Here is a 22,543-nt window from a genome sequence, read left to right as displayed (position 1 = left end):
AGCCATAGGCTACTGCATATGGCAAAATGCACACAAATCTCTTTGCGGCCTAAACATAGCCAGGACCCCGTGCAAGGACCCACCGTCTTCACTGACGGTTCAGGAAGGACAGGAAAGGCCATCGTTACCTGGAGGGACGGATCTGAGTGGCAGGTGTTGGTAGGCCGTGAGGAAGGGTCAGCCTAATTGGTTGAACTGAGGGCTGTTGTCATGGCATTTGAGAAATTTTCCCAGGAACCTTTCAACTTGGTCACGGATTCCGCCTATGTGGCAGATATCGCACAACGGCTGGGTCATTCGGTTTTGAAGGAGGTCAGTAATCCTGCCTTGTTTCGTTTACTGAAGACCCTGTGGTGTGCCATTCAGGCTCGGGTTCATCCATTCTATGTTCTGCATGTGAGGAATGACACCAATTTGCGAGGTTTTATAGTGGAAGGTAACGCGAGGGCTGACAAGTTGGCTAACCCAGCGTGGGTAGCGCCTCAGCCTGACACACTCGTGCAGGCCAAGGCATTGCATGGGTTTTTCCACCAAAACGCACATACCTTGCAAAAGCAGTTTCACCTGACGCCAACTGAGGCTCATGACATTGTTGAGTTATGTGATGACTGCCATGCACTTGCTCCGCCTTTGCCAGCAGGGGTAAACCCCAGAGGCCTTAGGGCCTTGGAGCTGTGGCAGACTGATGTCACCCAGATTGCCGAGTTTGGCCGGCTCAAGTATGTGCATGTCACGGTGGACACGTTCTCCTCTGCGATGTGGGCTTCGGCTCACACTGGGGAGAAGGCCCGTGATGTCCTTGCCCACTGGAGGCAGGCCTTTGCTGTTCTGGGCATACCTTCTGCTGTGAAAACCGACAATGGTCCTGCTTATGCATCACAAAAGGTGCGGCAGTTCCTGCAGTTGTGGGGGGTCTCGCATAGGTTTGGTATCCCACATTCTTCAACTGGTCAAGCTATTGTAGAACGCGCTCATGCTACTCTGAAGCAGGTTCTACAAAAACAAAAACGGGGAATGCAGGGTGAAACCCCGCACAGTCGGTTGGCAAAAGCTTTGCGCACAATCAATCATCTCACAGTGCCGCAGAACTCAAATAATCCTGTCATTTTGAATCACCATCTCTCGTTGCAGGCTGCGGACGAGGCACATCAGCCTCGGGCGAAGGTTCGGGTGCGGAATTTAGTCACCAAACAGTGGGAAGGTCCCTATGACCTGATCGCTTCGGGGCGCGGGTATGCTTGTGTATCCACAGATACTGGGGTACGCTGGGTACCTTCAAAATGTGTTCGCCCTGACCTGCGACCGCAGAGACAGAATCCAGCCAATGAACAAGATGGAAACCGTGACCAACCTGAAAGGCAGCAAGCGGGTGAATCATTGAGTGATGACTCTGATGCAGATGATGAGAGCGGTAACTCTGATGATTCCTCCGCAACTGGACACTGAGCATTGTTCATTTTCTTTTTTCCTTTTCCTTTTAAACAGAAAAGGGTGAGATGTCACCCTGTTTTTTTGAGATTCTTTAAGCCTTCTGATGTTGACATTCTTGTAGCGAACTTTCTCACACACTTTCTGTAAACAACTCATTGTTTTACATTCCTTTATGGAGGAGGAGAGAGTTGATGGACTGTTGGTTAAACCAGTGTCAGTGGAGAGGTGTCACTGTCACCCTCCAATCCACTATCACCTTTGTAAAACTATAAATGATGGAGTCAGAAAATAAACTGCTCTCTTTTCTTCTTCACCCTGAGAGCGGTGTGTGCATGTGTTCTTTCGTGTCCTACAGCGACACCACCTCCCTACAAATGTAACCTGGGCACATCTCCCAGGGCCCCCTGAGGTGTAGGAGCTCCCCGGAGCCCCTGAATAAACCCTTGGATGAAGCCCTGCTAGGAGCCAGCCCTTTCTCTCCCACCGATGTCTCTGGAGTCTCTCCTGCTGCAGAGGGCCCAGCCCAGCTGCCCCAGCCCCCTCGGGGCACAGAGAGTGTCTGTCTCCCCGCTGTCGCCGTGTCGGGGCTGCCCCCGGTGTCTGCCGGCTCGGGGCTGGCCGGGGCTTCCTGAGAGGCTCCAGAGGGACAGACACAGCCATTCCACAGCTGACCCCAGGCCTCTGCAATTTGCTCCTTTCTCAGGGCACTCAGCCTTGCTAACCCATCAGCTTTATTGTTCCACTCTCCTGCTGGATTTCCATCTGTCTGGTGAAAGGCTGCCCACCCCGACAAAGTTCCCTTGGCTTGCCATGTTTAAAATTTCTTGCCCCTTTTCCTTCTGCCATACTGGAATTCTGTTAACTTCCCAATAATTTTGCTGCCCAAAAGGAAGCCATTCAGTACATCCTTTACACACAGCACAGGAGTCAGTGGAGATGCAGACAAGAGAGGTATTGTGCACCTCATGCTGGAAAACACTCCAAACAGCCTCAGCTCCCCAGCCTGAGCACTGCCTTCCCCCTCGGTAATAACTCGCTCACCAGAGGAAATGGGGAGGGCTGCTGCCCTGTGTCTCCACACTTCCCCTCCCAGTTAGCAGAGGCATCAGTGAACCAAGAATTTGCTGATTGTTCTGTGGAGAAAGGAGGGGCTGCTTTAATTACAGAGCCAGGTTTGTCATGGCTGCTGCCCAAGTTCTCAGTTTCTTGGATCACTGAATTTTAACAGCTCCTTCTGTTATTGAGAAAATGTCACAGTAATGTTCAATCTGAGCAAACCAGTTTGTACCTGAGGCCCTTTGGGCCACCCCGTCAGGCGGGGGGTCCCAGCAGTGACTGTCTTAATAACTTTGGAAAGGGCCTCTCAAGACAATTGGTTGTTGTTGTGCAATTGTTTCCACTTCTATGAGAGCTAAGCTAACCACAAGCAATCCTTTATCCCAGCAGTGTATCTTTTCTCAGCATCTTTGAACCCATGGGAACAGAAACCAACAGGCCTGGTGGGACCCTCAGGACCCTGCTGCCATGGGTGCACTGACAGCCCTGAGGAGGCAAATCCCCATTCCAGATGGGAGGGACCTGTGGGATGGACAGGGTCCAGGGCTTGGGGAGCTCTTGCTTCAAAAATCAGCAACTGCAATGCTTCCTCCTGAGAAGGAGTCCAATCCCACTTCACCCCTTTCCTCAGCAAGTCATAAAGGGGCCTGGCAATTATTGAAAGATCTGGAATGTGTTTTCTCCAGAACACTAACAGTCCTAGAGCTTGCTGGAGATCTTCCCTGGATTCAGGCATTTTGATCTGATCTAAAGAGGTTAGGATATCAGGGGGAATACATGTCATACCTCCTTTCCAGCAAATTCCCAAAAACTTCACTTCCTGAGAAGGCTTCTGAATTTTCTCTGAGGGAATTTGCAAATCAAGACTTTCTAAATGGGAGATTATTTTTTGTTGGGTATCTCCCACTCCCTCTATTTAATCTCCTCCCACAAGGATATCATCATGTATTGATAAACAGCTACATTGCCAGGTTTGGGTGTTTTTCCCTAATTCCTGGGCTAAAGCATGGTGGGCCAAAGAGGGGGAGTGTTTGTAGCCTTGGGGAAGCCCAGTGAAAGTGCATTGCTGTCCTTCCCACGGGAAGGCAAAACGCTCCATATCTTCTGGCTGGATAGGTATGATAAAAAACATGTCTGTGACATCTATAGCTGCCATGGCTGAGAGAGCCTTTTCTTGAATTGATGTTACTGATTCAGCCAAATTTGGGAGCGCTGCTGTAAGAGGGTCTGTGTTGGCCTTAAGCCCGGGAAAGTCGACTGCCAGCCTCCACTTCCCATCGGGTTTTCAAACTGGCCACACTGGCAAGCTGAAAGGAGAATGGGTATTGACCATTCCTCCTTGGTCTCACAAGTCCTGTACAAGCAGCTTGATGCCCTCTTTGGCACCAGAAGGTAGAGGGTTTTGTTTTACATGAGGAATTTTGCTAGGCAGTGAGGAGGGTGCAGCTTGGAGCAGTCTAATGCTAAGACGTGGCACGCCAAATGACCACAGGAATCCCTCAGGATCTTCCCACTGCCTCCTAGCAAGAACATCCATCCCTATGAAATTGTTTGGAATATCCCCAATTAGCATTTTGACAGCTAATTGATTCTCCTCTCCAGGGAGCCTGAGTTTTACTAAGGCTGCATTCATTGATTCTGTAGTTCCTAGGGCATTTAAAACACAACATGATTTCTTTGTTGGAACAATTCTACACTTCTGGGCATCCTTTTTTGTTAGTGCAGAGATTTGTGCCCCAGTGTCAATCAGAAAGGTCACAAGTGCCCGTTTGAGGCCATGGTAGCTGTGATCAGTGTATCTCCTGATTTATGTTCAGTGAGCATTCTCAGATACATCCATGCTCCGGCCCTTTGCTCACCCATAAGGGATGGAAAACCTTGTTTCTCTGGTTCTGTGTTTGCTTTGGCTCACATCCTAAATTCTGAGGGAGAGGCTGGGAGAAGGTTTGGTTTGCCCACTTGACATTTTGTTTCATGTTGTAAAGAACATACTCTATCAATAACATTTTCCAAATTAAACCAGTTACTTTGTGCCCATTCTCCTCCTCCCGGAGAAGCTTTGGCATCGTGTTTGGCTGGTAGAGCAGGGTCAGGAGGCAAATGAGGGAAACTTCAGACCATCTCTTACAGCAGTTTACTTTATCTCTTCCTCAACAATCCCCCCTCTGGGAGATATCTTCTGTTAATGGGCCATTGGGTGTCACTGCCTGACTGATAAAAATTTCATGGTCCCATTGTGAGATGCTCCAGCCAGAGAGAGGAGCCAAGCATTCCTACCTGGATATAATTTGACATTTGGAAGAAAGACAGCCTTTTCCCACTGGATTCCCAGAGGAGCAGCTTTCTTTTCCCCTGCATTCTCAGGGGAATTCCAGGCCCATCTACACCACCACTGGACCTTCAGAGGAAAAGTCCACCCTTCTACAGGATCACTGCTCCAACAGAGCCACTCCTGTCACTGCAGGTGCACTGCAGCCACCATTTAATAGGACTGGTGCCACCACCCTGACCCACAGCGTGTCAGCTCCTGTTCTGACTCTGGCACTGGGGTTTTTTTGTTTGTACTATTGCATTTGTATTTTTAATTTTCCTAGTAAAGAACTGTTATTCCTATTCCTATATCTTTGCTCGAGAGCCTTTTAATTTCAAAATAATTCAGAGGGAGGGGGTTTGCATTTTCCATTTCACAGGATGGAGCAGGCACAGGCCCTGCTAAAGCTCCATGGAGGGCTGAGGCCTAGAGAGAGGAATACCAAGACATGGTGAAAAAGCCAGAAGCCCCTCTCTTCTGCCTTTCAGACCCCAGTTTATCTCTCTGTAACCACACAGGTCACTTCTCCTTAACCCCTGCTAATGGACAATTCCTGATCCTCTCTAGCCCTATAGAAGGAGCTGCTTTAGCCCATTCTGGCCAGAAGAGCCATCGCTGGAACCCTTCACAGACCCCCCAATAAAACCATGGCTGTGGAGCCCCAGGGCTGCCTTCTCCTCTCTCACAGCGTCTGCTCCCTGGCCAGCCTGCCAGGCTCCTGAGCAAGCAAAGAGCTGGAACCATAAGAGAGCTGAATCACTGAAGAGCTGAAATCCTTTGGGCTTGCTGAGGTTGCCTGTGGCTGAGAGCAGCTTGGGCATTCCGACAGTCGGTCTGCAAAGGACTGAGCTATCCGAGCTGTGCCTGCCTGACTGGGGACAAACCAGGCCAGCAGGAAACCAGGATAATCCATAAATGATGTCCTGAGGATATGAGCTACACAGGGGCCAGGGCATTGGCCACAAGAAGCTGAAAAATTATACTATAGCAAAAGCAGTGAAAAGTGATTACAAACTGTACTTTATCAAACTCGTTGTGATTAAGAATAATTTGCAGAAGTCAATCCATAGTAGCAGAAGCCAACACTACCTAGTTCTTTATCCCAAAGCCAGGGCAGGTTTTTCCCTTGCATGGAGCACTTGGGCCTTCCCCGGGCCCCTCCTGCCCTCCTGCAGAGCCGCTGGCATTTTCCAGCACACACAGTTTGTCCCCAAGAGCCGGGTGCAGCCCAGAAGGCTCCAAGCGCCTCCTTCCAGGCTGACTCTGCAGGGGCCCAGGCTGCTCTGGGCTCTGCCAGGGCTCTGCTGGGGCTCAGCTCTGGGCCAGGCTGGGCCCGCTCTCCCCTCACATTGCTCCGGGCAGCTGAGCCACAGCGGGAGAAGGAAGGGACACGGCAAGGGAGCTGAGGTTTAAGACAGTTTTTATTCAAAAACTCCCATAAACACACAGGCTGTCCTAACTACCATAACATACAGGTTGTGTAACTGCCCTAACACAATAGCATTACAAACTACCATAACTAACTAGAAGTACTAACCTCTGCAACTAACTAGAATTAAAAACTACCATAAGGAAATAGTTGTCCTAACTACTCTAACTAAAAGTTGTCCCCAAGGGCTTCATCTCCTCTGCTGCTCCTTCAGTTGTTTCGCTGCAGAGATCAGAGGGGTCAGGCTGGAGAGAGGCTTGGCCAATGACAAAAATGGGTGCTGCACAAAAGATAAAAAAGAAAGAAATGAACTGTTACTTTCCAGAGTCAAGTTCCTCCCAGGCTCTCTTGCAACAGGACAAAGGGAAGTGCTTTGAAACTCAAGAGAGGGAAGCAGGCTCAGAGTAGATGTAAGGAAGAATGTTTTAACCAGGAGAGTGGGGGAACACTGACAGAGGGTGCCCAGAGATGTGGGAGGTGCCTCCTCCCTGCAAACATCCAAGCTCAGGTCAGGCAGGGCTCGGAGACCCCTGAGCTGCTTGAAGATGTCCCTGCTGGCTGTGGGCACCAGGTGCAGCTGAGCTGGAAAGGAGCCTGCCAAGGCAGAGCAGGCCAGGATTCTGCTGGCTCTGCGTGTGCAAAGCAGCCAGACTGGAGACTGTCGCAGGGGGCCCCACAAGAAAACCCCTCCCTGGCGCTGCTGCTTCCCCGGCAGCCCTTGGCATTCACCTGCAGCAGCTCCTGGGCAGCCCAGCGCCGCTCCTCGTCCGGCTCCAGGCTGCACTCGAGGAAGTCCCGCAGCAGAGCCGACAGGCGCCTGGGCTCCTGCAGCTGCGGGGTCCCGTTCTGCCGGATCCGAGCGCGAGCCTGCAGGGAAAGCAAACTCAGCGCTCTGCCAGCTTCCTTCACACCCACACGCGCTCACAGCCACCCCGGCTCCCCAGCCCCTGGCACAGGGGCACTTTCCTCCCTGACACAGATGCTGCTCACACCTCATTGTTCTATGCCAGACAAAAAACCCAAACCCTGCGGCTGCCACAGCCACTGCAACATCCAAATGATCTCGCCTGGAGAGCCACTTTCATTGCCTGACTCTCTTAGTAGGAACCTCCATCACAAATAGCACATTTTGCCTCTCCAAATGTGGACACCAGCTTTACAGGCCATTTTCCAGAGTCACTGTGGTCTGACTGTGTTATTTCAGAGGATTCTTACATCAAGTGCATCTCTGCAGTGCCACTGACACTCAAGTAAATGCATTCCTGATGCCCCACCCCAGAAACTGCCAGGCAAGAAACAGGAGCTTGGTGTTGCAGAAAGCTCAGGCTTAGTGACACAGAGAAAGTAGCTTGGACTGGGAAAGAAATATGTTAGACAATGGGGATGTAAACAATCATCTTCAGGATTTAGACAAGTTTCCCAGGGAGAAGAATCAGGGGGGAAGTCATCTCACAACATGTTTAGAAACCCCTTCAAAAACCATGTGTGGTTTGGGGTTTAGAAACCCCTGCCGAAAACTTGTTGGGTTTGGGGGTGGGATTTAGGCTTGGTTTGGGGTTTTCTCTCAAGATGACATTACAGCTGATGCACTTGCTTCACATTTTCAGGTCATCCTCACAGCCAGAAGAGCTGCAACAACGTAAATCCCAAAGCAAATTGTTGCTGGAGACTGCAGAATGTTGGTCTGTGTTGAGGCTGGAGTCCTCTGGGAATTCCCTTCCCGTGTGCAGAAACCTCCAGCTGCTGCTCCCAGGGCAGGGTCCCCCTGTGCTCACAGGCCTCTGCAACCACTGCAGAATTTGCCTCTCACCATGGCCGCCGTTTCGCTGCAGTAAGGAGGTTCTCCCTCCACCATCTCGATGGCCACGATGCCAAAGGACCAGATGTCCACCTTGGTGCCATAAGGGGATCTGGTCACAACTTCTGGGGCCATCCAGTGAGCAGTGCCCACCATGGAGCTGCGCTTGTCCTGCCCAGGGCTGAGCTGAGCGCAGAGGCCAAAATCAGCTGAGGACAGAAACAAACCCTGTCAGAGGCAGAGCAGAGGCACTGCTGGCACCCTGCTCCTCTCCTGAGCTCTCTGCAGGGGCAGCCGCTCTCAGCTGGCAGCAGGGGCCGGGCAGTGCCCCCAGCAGCCCTTGTGGGGCTCTGGCCCTCCCTGGGAAGCAGCCCCACACCCGCAGCCCGGCAGCGCCGTGCCTGCCCAGGAACACCCACCCAGCCTGACAGAGCCGGCCATGCCCAGCAGGATGTTGGAGCTCTTCACATCTCTGTGGATCACTTGCTTGGAATGGAGGAAATCCAGGCCCTGCAGACACTGAGAGAGAACAAGAAACACCACAGCTAAAACCAATGGCCGCAATAGATCACACAAGAAAGGACAGTTCAGAATTCTGCCAGCAGCAGCTTTGCTGTCACAGGCCACCAGTGCAGTGCACACAAGCTCCAGGCAAACGCTTCAAGGCAAAGCTGAGAGCAGCAAATCAAATCCAAAAAAGACAGAGAGTACCACAACAGCAGCAGAGAGAGAACAAGAGCAGAGCAGAAGTGCAGTGATGCTGGCAGGCCGTTCACTGCAGAGTCTCTTTCTTCTCCAGCTCATGAAAACAACACAGAAACAAAGCCCTGAGCATGGAGCCACTCCTGTTCTCACGCCCTCTTTGCAAGGACCATCGTGTCCCAGCCATGGCAGTGACAAGCAGGATCCCTCACCTCCCGACTGACAGCTGCCATCTCTCCCTCAGCCATGCGGGTCTGCCTGACAACGTCCTGCAAAGTTCCTCCATCCATGTATTCCATCACCAGCCAGAGATCTCCATCTACAAGGAAGCTGCAAGAGGAAAACAAAGGCATGGAGATGAATGGGCACTGCTCAATTCCCCCATGGAAAAGCCTGGAGGGCAGTTTTGTTTCCAGGTCACTTGTCAGTGAGGACAGAACCAGATGGAGAGACATTCCTGCCAGGCTGCACAGCCCTTGGAATCTGCACAGTCTAAAGGAGAAGGAGACACCTGGGAGAAAGGAGAGGCCTTAGATGGCAAGCAGGTGAAAAATGCAGTTTAGCAACAGCCCAGATCACTGTGGAACCACAACACTTGCCCCCAGCTGCTTCAGCTTCTGAACTCATCAGTTCCACCATTCCCTCCAGAACAAGGCAACACAACTGCCAGGGTTATCCAGGGGACGAGGCCGTGCAGCACTTGGGACAAAAGCAGCCAGAAAACCTTTCAGAAAGTCCCTTCAGAAACAGGCAGGGCCAGTGAAAAATGGGCAAATGAGGAATTTCTGGAAACAAGACCCTGCTCTTCCTGGCATCTGCAGCCATGGAAAAGGGCTGGGAAGAAGAAGCCAAGGGAAATAATTTCTGCTGTGTTTCATCAGCACTTGTTGGAAGACACAGCAAACGGGGTCAACTTGAAGGAAAGACCAAAGCAAAGCAACAAAAGCACATGGAGGGAGTGAACTGCCAGGCTGCTGTTTGGGGAAGATGTGGCTGGCTCAGGCATTTTCAAAACAGGCTACAGACTACAGATGCCAGGAAAGGTTAACGCAGGGCCTGGGCACGGGATAAGAGCTGAAGCACTCACCTGTCCAAAGAGTTGACAATGTTGGGGTGCTTCTTGTCCTTCAGCAGCAGGAGCTCATTGACAGCTCGTTCCCTGCTCTGCCCTCGCAGACTCACTTTCTTGATGGCCACCTGAAGGGACATTGCAGCCCTTTCACTGCAGCAGTCTGTGGCAGGAGGCCACAGCAAACACGCAGCGAGTCTTTTTGGAGCGACGCAGCCGCGCTGGGCCAAACTGCCCTGGCATGGGACACCAGAGCTCAGCAAATGCCATTCCCACAGCCCATTGCTCTGCTCCCTGGGGGCTGCTCACAGCACACATGGCCAGAGACATTTGGCCCTGCAAGCTCTGCAGAAATGGTCCCTCAGCTGTCAGCCTCAAAGCTCTAACAACATTCTCTGCACCTACAGTCTTCTCAAATGGCCTCAACACTCTCATTATTATTATTCCAACCCATTTTGCAAGCAGGAAGTAATTCTGCTTTAGTGAAAACAGAGCAAAACAGCCAGGAAACCTTTAACAATTCTATGGGACTTGGTCATGATTTCAGATCCAACTGCTCTGTTTGGGATTGCACAACAAAGCAAACACACACATCCATTGCTCAGGTGATCCCTGTCACAGGCTGTCACTGACACCAGACCCAAACACACCTGCAGGATTTAGGAGGGAGCTTTGATCTGGACATTCATCTTCTCATTTTTCTCCCTCGCTCTCTGTGAACAGCATAAGTAGGACTAAAACCCCAAAATGATCCCAAGTAGGATCTCTCCCTAAATAGGCCTTGAGGTACCCTTTGAAGATGAAAGGCAGGATGGAAAAACTGCTAAATAGTGTTCCTGTCTGAGGCTGGGATGAAGATAAATTGGGCCTCAGTCTCCAGCAGCTGATGCATTCTCACTTTTAGATATGGAGAGCAAGGCAGTGTGTCCTGCTCTGACAGACACCGCTGCCCTCCTTGCATTCCTTTGGGCACTTCAGAAGGACCAAGCCTGTCCCAGCTGTGCTCTGCAGGCTGACACTGCTCTGCCTTCAGAGCAGCAGCCTGGCCAGGAAAGCTCTGCTGGCCCCCAAAGCTGCAGCCACAGCTCCCAGCAGAGGGGAAAGCCCTGCAGAGCTGCCAGACGTGCTGGGCGTGTTGACACTGACCTCTCCTCCAGTGGCCCTGTCCAGTCCCCTGTAAACGGTTCCGAAAGCCCTGGAGACAAAACAGCAGAGAAGAAGTTATCAATTCTGATCAGCACTGAGAGACAGCAGGCTGATGGCCCAGTGTCTGAAGGTGTTTGGAGCTCTCCTGACTTCTCACTTGATCCTGCACCAGCACAACCCCTGGCCCTGCTTGTGCAGAAGGAGCTGCCGCGCACTTACCCTCGGCCAAGCTGCTCCACCTCCAGGTATTTCTGGGCAGGCTCCTCCTCGCTCACGGTGTTCCCTGAAAGAAACCACGTGGAAGACGCTCCCTCCCAGAGGGAGAGCCCGCCCTGCAGCAGAGCCACAAGGCAGCCCCACTCCCTGGGGCCGTCAGCCCCTTGCTCTCAGCTGGGGAAGGACAAGAAATGGCTCGGTGACATTCAGCTGCAGAGCAACACTGGCTGCAGCTGATGCCCAGACACACACACACAGCCCCCTGCTCGGGCACCCAGGAACAGAGCAGACGTACTCAGCTGCATCAGGCACCACTCCCCTCTCCCCTCTGCCTGCAGGGCTGTGCTGCTCTCAGAATCTTCAACCCAGGATCCCATAGCAGAGGGAGGTTCATCGTCCTCTTCCCAAGCAGAGGGAGGTTCTCCATCCTCTTCCCAAAATTCTGCAGCTTCTCCATCATCTTCCCAAAATTCTGCAGGTTCGCCATCCTCTTTTGAAACCACGGGACGTTCATTGTCTACTTCCCATGCTGGGAGATGTTCATTCTCCTCTTCCCAAGACACAGGATGTCCTCCATCCTCATCCCAGACTGGGAGATCTCCATCATCCTCATCCCATGCCTTGGGAGCTTGGCCATTCTGGTCCCACTCCAGGGGACATCCACCGTCCTCGTCCCACGCCGGGAGATGTCCGCTGTCCCTGTCCCACCCCGCGGGAGCCTCGCCGCTGCATTCCCACACCGCGGGATGTTCGCCCTCGTCCCCCAGAACAGCGGGAAGCTCTCTGCTCTCTTCCTCCTCTTTGGCCTCCTCTTTGGAAGCAGAGGGAGCCACAGGAGGTGCTGGTGCTGCTTTGGTGCCCTGTGGACAGACGGCAGCGTGAGGGATGGGAAGTTCTATCTCAGTTCTCACCTTATTTATCCTCAGCTGCACATCCAGCTGCACTAAGCAGAAATTGGCTTTGGAGCTCTCCCAACTAACAATGGGCTAAAGTTGACATTGCCACTTATTGCTGGGAATTCGATATTCCAGCATGGCTAAATCCAGCAAGCAATCCTCTGCCTGCAAAAGCAGACCTGCAGCTCTTCAAAAGCTCTTCAGCAGAAAAGGAGAAAACTGACAGGGATCCCTTTGCTGCTGCTGCTGCTGCTGCAAAGACACTGACAGGAACGTTCCTTCAGCCTCCCAGGCTGGCACTCAGCTGCCACATGCTGAGCTCACCACTTGCTGCACAGTTCCAAACACCAAAGGTTCCTTTCCCACTCACCGAAGGAGGAGCTGCTTGGGATCCACAGAAGTGCCCTGCAATGGGAGAGGGAACATGAACCAGATGCTGTTAGGAGAAAAACTGCCAGTGCTGGGAAATGCCACGCAGCAAGGCAACCCCAAGAGAGCATTTTGCTTTCACAGCATCCCTCCAGGAGCCACAGTCCCTGCCCACAGCAAGCAAGAGAACAGCACAAAATACTGGGCTGGCTCAGTTCTTGGCCGGAGCAGCAAACGGAGGCAGTTGCAGGCTCTGCCGGCACAGACTCCCTGCCTGAGGGAGCAGAAGCCCCCAGGGCTCATTGCAAATGCTGGGCACGCCCCGCTGGCTGCAGACACCCCCTTTTTCAGCTGCAGCTGCTGGCAGGAGCTCTCCCAAAGCAATGCTGCCTTCATGGCGATTTCGTTCCAAAGTCAGCTCAGCGCCAGAGGAAGAACAGAAAGCACACAGCAAGCCCAGAGCCACAGATGCTGCACCCAGGGAAAGGCTCGACTTACGTGCCAAGTGGGTTAAAAAATAGCCCGAATAAGCCACCGAGTACAGAGTGCAGACTGCAGCAGCCACCTGCTGGATCATTTTGGCTGCGCTGCACACGTCTGCTGCCTGTAGCCCTGCAAGCACAGCAGGACACCCGTCAGGGCTGGGCTGGCTGCTGAGAATGCCTCGGGCAGGAGGATCCTCCGGCAACGAGCCCAGAGCCACTCTGGCCACTGAGGGCTCCGTGTCCCACAGCAACGGGAACACCGCGGGGACGTGGCACTGCTCCTGGGACAGCACAGCAGCAGCTCACGCAGAAACCGCCTGCAAGGTTCTCCTGTGTCACAAAGGAGCACAAAGAACCCTCCCAGGGCACCGCCTGTTGCCCAAAGGATGCAAGAGAAACTCGCAAAATGCAGCACACAAGGACACCCCATAGCCCAGCCTGAACACTGAGGAGGAACAAGGACGGCACCAAAGCAAAGGAAATGTGATCTTGAGTCACTGAGACTTCTGACTAAAAGCAGCAAGCCTTGTTCCATCGGGGATCTTTGTTCTAGTTCTAAAAACAAGTAAGGTTCTCCAGTCTAAATACAGAGAAGGCAGGAACTGGGGAGGAGGTGGGATTAGGAAGGAGGAGGAGGAGGGAGAGAGGAAAAGGAGGAGCAGGAGCAGGAAAGGTAGGAGGAACAGTGTTGATGTTTGATGAGAGAGCTCTCCTGGTCCTTAGCTGAACCCCTGTACCCCTGGTTCAATTTTGTCTCCTCTGTCCGGCTGTGCAGGGCAGCAATAGAGCGGCTTTGGTGGGTGCCTGGCATCGGGACAGCATCACCGCACTCCAATGGGACATGTCCCCGTGTGGCCCTGTGCTATGGTGACACTTTTGCTGTTGCTTTTGCCTTTCTTATAATTTTATCTTTTGCATTAAAGGCTCGTGAAGCGCCCCCGATGTCTCTCGTGTTCCCCTGGCTCCGGCAGCCCCGTCCCTTCCCCTGCTCCCGCTGCCACGTTCCATCCCGGCTGGAGGAGCCTTGGAGCTGCCGTGGGGGCCGTGGGGCTGCCCCGGGGGCTGCGCCCCAAGCCGGGGCCCCTTCCCAGAGCTCCCGGTCTGCCCTTGAGCCTGGAGCAGCCGGCGAGGGCTTCAGCTGGGACGGCAGAGAGGCGCTGCTGGGCGGGCCCGCATCACTTTGTGAAATACAAAGCTGTGTTTTGTGTCTGGTACAGACAGGCAATGTGTGTACTTGTGATTGTGATATGTGTGGACACCAACTATGGGACGGCTGCAAATTCTAATAATAACTGAGGAAAGTAAAGCATGGATGAAGGCCTCTGAACCTGGCCTGTGTTTGCAATCATCCTGGATTAATGTAGGAGCATTTGAATTACAGCATTCAGGATGTTGCCTTTTGCTTGTAGTCAGGCCTTAAAGAGTGCTGCAATGGTAACCTTTTTAGGTATAATTTTGGAATATTGTTTGTATCCTTGAAACTTTAGCTTTGGAATCTGTAGAAAGGAAATGTGCTTATCTCACTCCTTAATAAAACTGAGAAAAACAGCTTGAGAAAGGAAGATGGACATCCTCTCTAGGATTTACAACTTCAGCAAGGGAAGCTGGACATCACTGATAGCCCTTGTGATAACAAGGAGGACCCACATCTGGGGAGCTGGACTTCACCAGATGGGATTCGTCATTGCTCTTGCGGAAACTGGACCAACATCTCAGAGGCTGCCACCACCATCTGGGGATCCTCCTTTCTGGGACACATCCTGAGAAAAACTAAATCACAATAGTGTATAGAATTGTGATGTAAACAAGTAGAAATAGAAACTGCTGAGAAAGCTTCTGAATACCCCTACAAATACCTGTAAGCCCAAATATTGGTGTGCAGTTGGAGGGAAAACTGCCTCCACTGTACCCAGCACTGTTTGCTCATACTTTACCATAATTAATTAATAAATTGATTGATTGTTGCTTGAATATTGGCCTAGTCAAGCTTCCTATTTATAACAAATTTGGTGCGTTGGCCGGGAAATTTCCAAATCCACTGAGGGAGACTCCTGATCTCAGGGAGGCGCCCACCAGGAGGCTTTTTGCCTCCGGTGGCCCTGAGTGACTGGGGAACCTTTCAGGGAAGAGGAAATTTTTTAAGGTAATTTATGAGCAATGAATTTTGAGCTCCTGGAGTAGACTGCAGTAAATTCACCTGTAATAACTCGTGCACGGAGACCCAGGCGAGAAAAGGAGGCTGTAAGTATGGCTTGGTCAGGTGGGATAATAACGGGTGTGCGAGTGTGAGAGTGTGAATGGTGCGTGTGTGAGACGGGACCCAGCCACGGAGCCATCGTGGAGTTCTTCTGACCTCGGTCCCGTCTCCCCGCGAGGGGAACGGCAGGTGAAGGAACGAAGCAATGAAGTCGGATTTTCTGTATACAAAAGGTCGGGGTGAGACGAGATAATAGTGAAGGGGGATTGTTGTTCTTCAGAACATCAGAGGCGGGAGGTGGTACTGGTAGAAGGGACTTTTTATTAGAGAATTCCTTGACAAAAAGGGACCATGGTCTGAACAAGTGTGGTCGAGTCAAATTGAGGGAACACCTGTTGGGATAAAATGGGTAAATGCCAAAGCAAGAACCCAGGGGCTGGTATAAACCAGCAGGAAAATAGAGGTACTGAAGGTACCAGAAAAAGAGGGAGCATTTTTACCCCAGGACAGCCCCCTTGGGGTAATGTTAAAATCATGGAACAAATGTGAAAACAGGAGAGGAAAAAGTAAGAAGAAAATGATACAATATTGTATGGTAGAATAGGCTAAGGAAATTATACGACCTGATAATTTATATTGGCCAATGTATGGATTGTCTGAAGGGTGGATCTGTCAGGCCTTGAATGCCTGTGTAAATAAAAAGGACCCTGTTAACCAAGAAAGTAATTTTGCCGCTTTTTGGCATGGGTCCTGGCCTACTCCCCTGTATGCATTAAAAACTCAGGACTGGAACCTGATACAGCTGTGGGGGAGGCATTAATCAAAACTCAGTTTATGGCAAATATGTCAGAGGATATTAGGAGGAAACTTGAAAAGTTGGATGGCTGGCAGGAGAGAGGTTTACAGGAATTGTTAAGGGAAGCACAGAAAGTTTATGTGATGAAGAGAAGGCAAAAGTTCAAGCTAAGGTTTTTGTGGCTGCAGTAAAAGAGGTTCAGAAGGGCAGTGCATTTTCAGGAATGCTAAAACCACCTGAAAAATAACAGGTAATGCTTCAAAAAGACCTACCTACTTTTACTGTGGGGTTGAAGGTCATGTTACAAGGTTTTGCAAGAAATGAGAAGCAGACCAAAAACTGTTTGCAGAAGATTAGAGGTGTCAGGGGCTCTATTTATTAGAACATCACAAGAGCCCTTGATAAAATTAAAGATAGGTCCCCAAGGGTGAATAATTTACATTTTTAGTAGATACAGGTGCTGAAAAATCAACAGTGCAAAGATTACCAAAAGGATGCAAAATCAGTGGGAAAACAGCTCAAGTAATTGGAGCAAAAGGGGAAGCCTTTAAGGTTCCTATTATTGAACAAGTACCAACTGAAGCAAAAGGAAAATTGGATATTAGTGATCTATTATTAGTTTTGGAAGCAGAATGCAATTTACTGGGCAGAGACCTTATTTTATCTCTGAATATTGGGATTAAGCCTCAAAATGATCAATTAATGGTACAATTGTACAAATTGACGGACCAGGATGAGAATAAAATATCTCCGGGTGTCTGGTGCACTCCTGGGGAGATCGGTAAATTAACTGCTTATGGAGTGCTCACCCAGGACTGGGGAGGAGACAGAAAGCTGGTGGGGTATTATTCAAAATTACTGGACCCTGTCAGCAGGGGATGGCCAGTATATTTACAAGCTATAGTAGCAACAGCTCTTCTGGTAGAAGAAGCAAAAAAAGTTACATTCAGAGCTCCGTTAGTAGTATATTCCCCCCAACAACGTTAGAAGCATATTGCATCAAAAAGCAGAGAAGTGGCTCACTGACAGCCAGATTTTAAAGTATGAAGCTATCTTGATACATTCCCCTGAACTGGAACCTAAGGTCACTCCTGCTCAGAACCCTGCACAATTTCTCTATGGGGAGCCAACTCCAGAGCTCACTCATAACTGTGTAGAATTAATTGAATTACAAACAAAAGTGAGACCAGATTTGAGTGAGACAGAGTTATCTGGTGGGGAAAAGTATTTTATCAATGGCTCATCAAGGGTAATAGAAGGGAAATGAAATTCAGGATATGCTATTGTAGAAGGGAAAACATGTCTATAACAGAAAGAGGAAAAATCAGTTCCAGCTGGTCAGCTCAAGCTTGTGAATTGTTTGCTTTATACCAAGCTTTAGAACTTTTAAAGGATAAGGTGGGGACTATTTATACAGACTCAAAAAATGCTTTTGGAATTGTACACACATTTGGAAAAATTTGGATGGAAAGGGGGTTGATTAACACTCAAGAGAAGAAACTGATCCATCAGGGGTTAATAATTAGAGCGCTTGAAGCCTTGAAAGGACCCAAGAGAACAGCTGTGGTGTATGTAAAAGGTCACCAACAGGGGTCAAGCTACTTAGCAAGAGGAAACAACACAGCTGATGAAGCTGCAAAGGGGGCAGCTTTTAAATTAAAAGAGATCAACTAGCTGAACACTATAGAGGAAATTCAGGAGGAACTGCCAAAAAGTTATAGTACTCAGGAGGAGGAAGCTATAAAAAGATTAGAAGCTAAGAAAGAGCAGGGAAGGTGGGTACTCCCAGATGGAAGAGAGATTTTACCTAAGGCTTATGCTCGAAGGAATCTAAGCCAGTTACACCAGAGTACTCATTGGGGAACAAAAGCCTTATGTGATCATTTTTTAAAATATTATGGATGTATTGGAATTTTTGAAATAGCAAAACAAATAACACAGGGGTGTTTGACTTGTCAGAAAGTTAACAAAAAGGTAATGAGACAAGCTCCGACCGGTGGTAGAAAAATAGCCTACCGACCATTAGAAAGGGTTCAGGTGGATTATACTGAACTACCAAGGGTGGGCAGATGGAAATACTTGTTGGTATTAATAGATCAACTAACTCATTGGGTGGAGGCCTACTCAGCTGCTTGAGCCACGGCAAAGTTTGTAGTTAAAATATTGCTGGAACAAATTATTCCCCGATTTGGGGTTATCAGGGCCATAGATTCTGATCAGGGCTCCTGCTTTACTTCCAGCATTATAAAAGGAGTAACACAAGCCATGGGTATTTCCTGGGAATATCACACCCCTTGGCACCCCCAGAGCTCTGGGAGGGTGGAAAGAATGAACCAAACTATAAAACAACAATTAACAAAATTGATGATTGAGACCCAAATGTCATGGGTAAAATGTTTACCTTTAGCATTACTTAATATAAGAACACTTCCAAATGCAGACATGGGACTTTCTGCCTATGAGATGCTTTATGGAATGCCCTATTCCCAGGAGGTACCCCAAACATCAGGAGTTGCAGCAGATATGACTATTCAGAAATACATCCAGAAGATGGGACAACATGTCCTAGGACTAAGGGAAAAAGGGGTAATTGCTCAATCAGCCCCTCTAGGATTTAGCATACACCGAATAAAACTGGGTGAGTGGGTGCTAACTAAAAGCTGGAAGGAAGGAAGTTTGTCTCCTGGGTGGGAAGGTCCATATTTACCTCTGCTGCCCACCGATACCGCCGCCCGAACCGCGGCCAAGGGCTGGACCCGCGCGTCACGGGCCAAAGGACCGGCGGAACCACGGCAGAGGAGCCACGACAGAGCCGGGTCTGGAACCCAGCGCAGAACTGCACCCACCCCCGGAGAACTGAAAGTAAAGTTAAACAGAGACTGATGTATGTCACCAACACGCTCCTACCTTAAGCTGCAAAACCAATTGTACCCACGAGAGGCAGAATGTACTACTCCAAACTGTAAGTGTCATCCATGGGGTTGCTTTAAGTGTACAGAGTGTGAAGAATTGTGGTGTACAAACCTACCAAGGGGACAGATCCCTAATGCTCTCTGCCGTAATTGTATAAAAGAAATAGAAAAAGAAACTGATAAAATGTTGTGGGCTGCAGTAAGGAAAGGATATATTAAAACAGGTGATAAAGATTGGTGGAAAACTTGGGTACACGGGACACGAGCAGGAATTGATTTGCAGGAAGTACCAAAGGCCAAGTTAGAAAAAATAGAGTGTGACAAAGGCAGCTGGATACCTGACGAATATCAAATAAAAGCAAGAGAGTGGCAGGAAGCCAAGTATCACTGGAAAAAGGGAAGCACATATACCAACCCTATTGTAGTCATACACCCCCCTAACTTAGGGGCCAACTAGTCTAAATTAAAAAGAATTGGGCCACATCCACAGTAAATAGAGAACTGAAGGCTCATGAGGCAAAAGGCAAAAATGAAACAAAATGTATCAGTGACGAAATCCCAAGGTATAAACTCTGCTACCCAGAAGATCTACATCTCGGCCCTTGGATGCAACCCAAGGGGCCTTGAGAGAGGTAGAGAGTTAAACTCCCTGAGGATTATTTTCACTGTATTGATCATTGCATCCCAAGCAATGGGCCTTAATAGCCTCACTCCTGAGCTCCAGGTAATCCATGAGCGAGCTGCAGGATCAGAGCCTAGTGCTCCAGCTATCTGTGACAAATGCAATCATACTGTCTGCATCGGGAGAAACAGGGAATCAGTATTTATGGCATATTCCCAATTACTGAAGTGTGCTATGACCACAGCAAATTAAAAGTGTGCACTATGGGTGGCAAATTATACTGGGTTAGAGAATATTCAAAATATGGACAGAAGGTTTCTCCCAAGGATGGGCCCGTGTTAACCAACCTTCTCAAGGATGACGATGAACGAATTTGTCTGCGATACTCAAAGTCCTTTTGTTTAGCAAGGGATAGGGAAGGAAGGGACCCAGAGAGCAGAATGAAACAAATGGCTCAAAACTACAAAAGCAAGAATCCAAAGCAAAAAAGAAAAGGGTAGAACAAGAAAAGCTAAATGAATTAGGCGAACAATACAAACAGTTAGAACAGCAGTATAGTGATTGGGGTGTTCTGAAGAAAACAGGGTTCATGATACTGTGTTCATTAGCTGGGTTATTGTTTCTTCCTTGCCTTATTCCATGTTTTATCAGACTAATCCACTCAGTTATTCAAAGCATGCAGGTTGCTGTGATAGACCAGGAATTGGCTACAGGAGGAGTTGGCCAATTTAAGAAACCAACTCAGATATCCAAAATAATGAAATTAGAGAAAGAAGACAAGAAGGGAAAGGCTTCCAAAGTTTTGGCCAGACTTGAAGTTCAGACAAGAATGAGTAGGATAAATGAAAATTTATATAAGCTGGGGGAGACTGTGAAATACAAAGCTGTGTTTCGTGTCTGGTACAGAAATGAAATGTGTGCATTTGTGATTGCGATATGTGTGGACACCAACCATGAGACGACTGCAAATTCTAATAATAACTGAGGAAATTAAAGCATGGAAGAAGGCCTTTGAAGCTCTATTTTGCTTGCAATTAACCTGGATTGATTTAGGAGCATTTGAATTACAACAATTAAGGATGTTGCTCTTTGCTTGTAGTCAGGCCTTAAAGAGTGCTGCAATAATAACCTTTTGAAGTAGAATTTTAGAATATTGTTTGTATCCTTGAAACTATAGCTTTGGAATATATAGAAAGGAAATCTTGTTTATCTCACGCCTTAAAAAAACTGACAAAAACAGCTTGAGAAAGGAAGATGGACATCTTCTCCAGGATTTATAATTTCGACCAAGGGCTGTGCCCAGGCTGGCTCTCTTTTGCCAGTGCCGCAGTTCAGGGCGGGATCTCTCCCATTCCTTTTCTCAGCTCCCAGGCCTCTCCTCAGCCAATCAGAGAATGCAATGAACAGGAGTCAGCCAATCAGAGCGAGCAGGTCTGATGACTCACCAGTTGCCGGGCTGACCCACAGCACCCAGCGTTTTCCCCCAGGCTCCCTGCCCGGTCTCGCCCCGATCCTCCCGGTCCGAACACGGGAGGGCCCGGCCGGGGGCGAGGCCACGGCGAGGGGCTGCGGCCGCCACCGGCTCAGGAGCTCTGTGGGCAGAGAAAAGGGGGTGAAACCGGGCTGGGGGCACTCGCAGGGCTTCCCTTAATGGTGCCTCCATTTGTGCTGGCTCAAGTGAGAGCTTCTGGAGAATCTCTTCCCAGGCTCAGGACACTCACTGCGATGCTGGGCTGAGAAATGGAGCAGAGGAGAGGGGGAAAGGGGCAGTGACTTCCTCCTCACCTGCCTCAGTGTCCCACGCCATCTTTCTTTTCCTTGCAGCCTCCTCCAGCTCCATCCAAAGGCTGGGATTGACAAATCCTGGCTTGAGGGAAAAACAGTGGGTGAGCACCTTGGTCACTCTGATCAAGTCCAGCTCCAGAAGTAACCACCCTGTCCACTGTGGGGCAGGCCCACACCCTGCTCATCTCCAGTCTCTCCCACCCCTCCAAGCTTTCAGGATCCCTCAGCCCCAGGACTGGTCTTTGCTGCTCTCCCCACTCCGATGCCAATCACAGCCCCAACACCAATGTCCCCCCCAACTGGTACCACCTCCCCAGCTGGTACAGACAGTTTGCCACAGGAACTCTCCACAATTCTCCAAAGGGCCATCTGTGTCTCACCTTTGGAGCCCTGCAAGATCCAAACATCCCCTCCCCTGCAAAAAAACCCTCCCAGAGATCCCCCAAAGGATTTGGGGTCAGCTCCCCCTCCCCACTCACCTGTGAGATCTGGGGGGGTCGATGCTGCCAGGGCCAGGGGAGCTGCGGACTCAGCGGGCGGGCAGGAAAACCGCGTGGTTCTGCTGGGGCTCCTCCTCTTCCTTTTCCAGATCCTCCTCTCTCTCTCTGGTCCTCCTCCTGCTCCTCCTCCCTGCCCAGGCCAGACCCTCTTTTCCCACCCTCCTCTCCCCCCAGTCTCAGCACCACCAGCTTCTGGGTGGAGGGAACCCCCAAGGGATGGGCAGGGGGCTTGGGGACCCACCCAGAGCGGATCCATTCCCCCCCAGAGCCCTAGGGAATCACGCCAGGGATCAACTGATGGGGACACAAAGGGATCCCAATGGAACTGCTCTTTTTCTGTCCCATCCCCACTGTTCCCTCACCCATCATTCCCCCAACACAAAGACCTCTCCCAACACACATTGGGGATCCCATCCCTCTCTCTTTGAATTCTCTTTCACCCTGCTCTTCTGCACCCTGCCCATTGTCCCTGCAGCCCCACCCTTCATCCCTGAGCTTGGTTTTGGGGGTTCCAGGTCCCTCCTGCTCAGTCTGGGGGTCACATCCCCCCTTTCCCTCATTTCATGCAGCTCCTGGCTGCTTTTTCCTGGGAGCAATCCCTGAGTTTTGGGACTTTTGGGGTGTAGTTTAAGAGTGTGACAGCTGTCTCTGGCTTTCCCCTCCCTGTTGTGGCCTCTCAGCTGCCCCTGACACCCTGGGGGTGCTGGGGTTTCCCTCCTGGGGACAAGGACGTTCATCCCTTTCCAGGAGCCCAGTGTCTGGCTGGGGCTCCAGGTCAGGGGGTCCTTGAGCAGCTGCCCCAGAACCTCCCCCAGGGTCTCCC

At 50.3% G+C, this 22,543-nt stretch overlaps 2 protein-coding genes across 7 annotated transcripts in view; both read left to right on the top strand.

The window, feature by feature from the left end:
• Positions 1-22,543, top strand: part of LOC311164361 (uncharacterized protein) — a 185,950-nt gene that overhangs the window by 116,230 nt on the left and 47,177 nt on the right. The gene's annotated exons all lie outside the window — the stretch shown is intronic.
• The window catches only part of LOC311164359 (class I histocompatibility antigen, F10 alpha chain-like), a 109,308-nt gene that overhangs the window by 65,046 nt on the left and 21,719 nt on the right, over positions 1-22,543 (top strand). The gene's annotated exons all lie outside the window — the stretch shown is intronic.

This window comes from Fringilla coelebs (genome assembly GCF_963513975.1).
Source record: "Fringilla coelebs genome assembly, chromosome: 31".
In the NCBI taxonomy this organism is placed as follows: Eukaryota; Metazoa; Chordata; class Aves; order Passeriformes; family Fringillidae; genus Fringilla; species Fringilla coelebs.
This window is presented reverse-complemented; position numbering and strand designations above follow the sequence as displayed.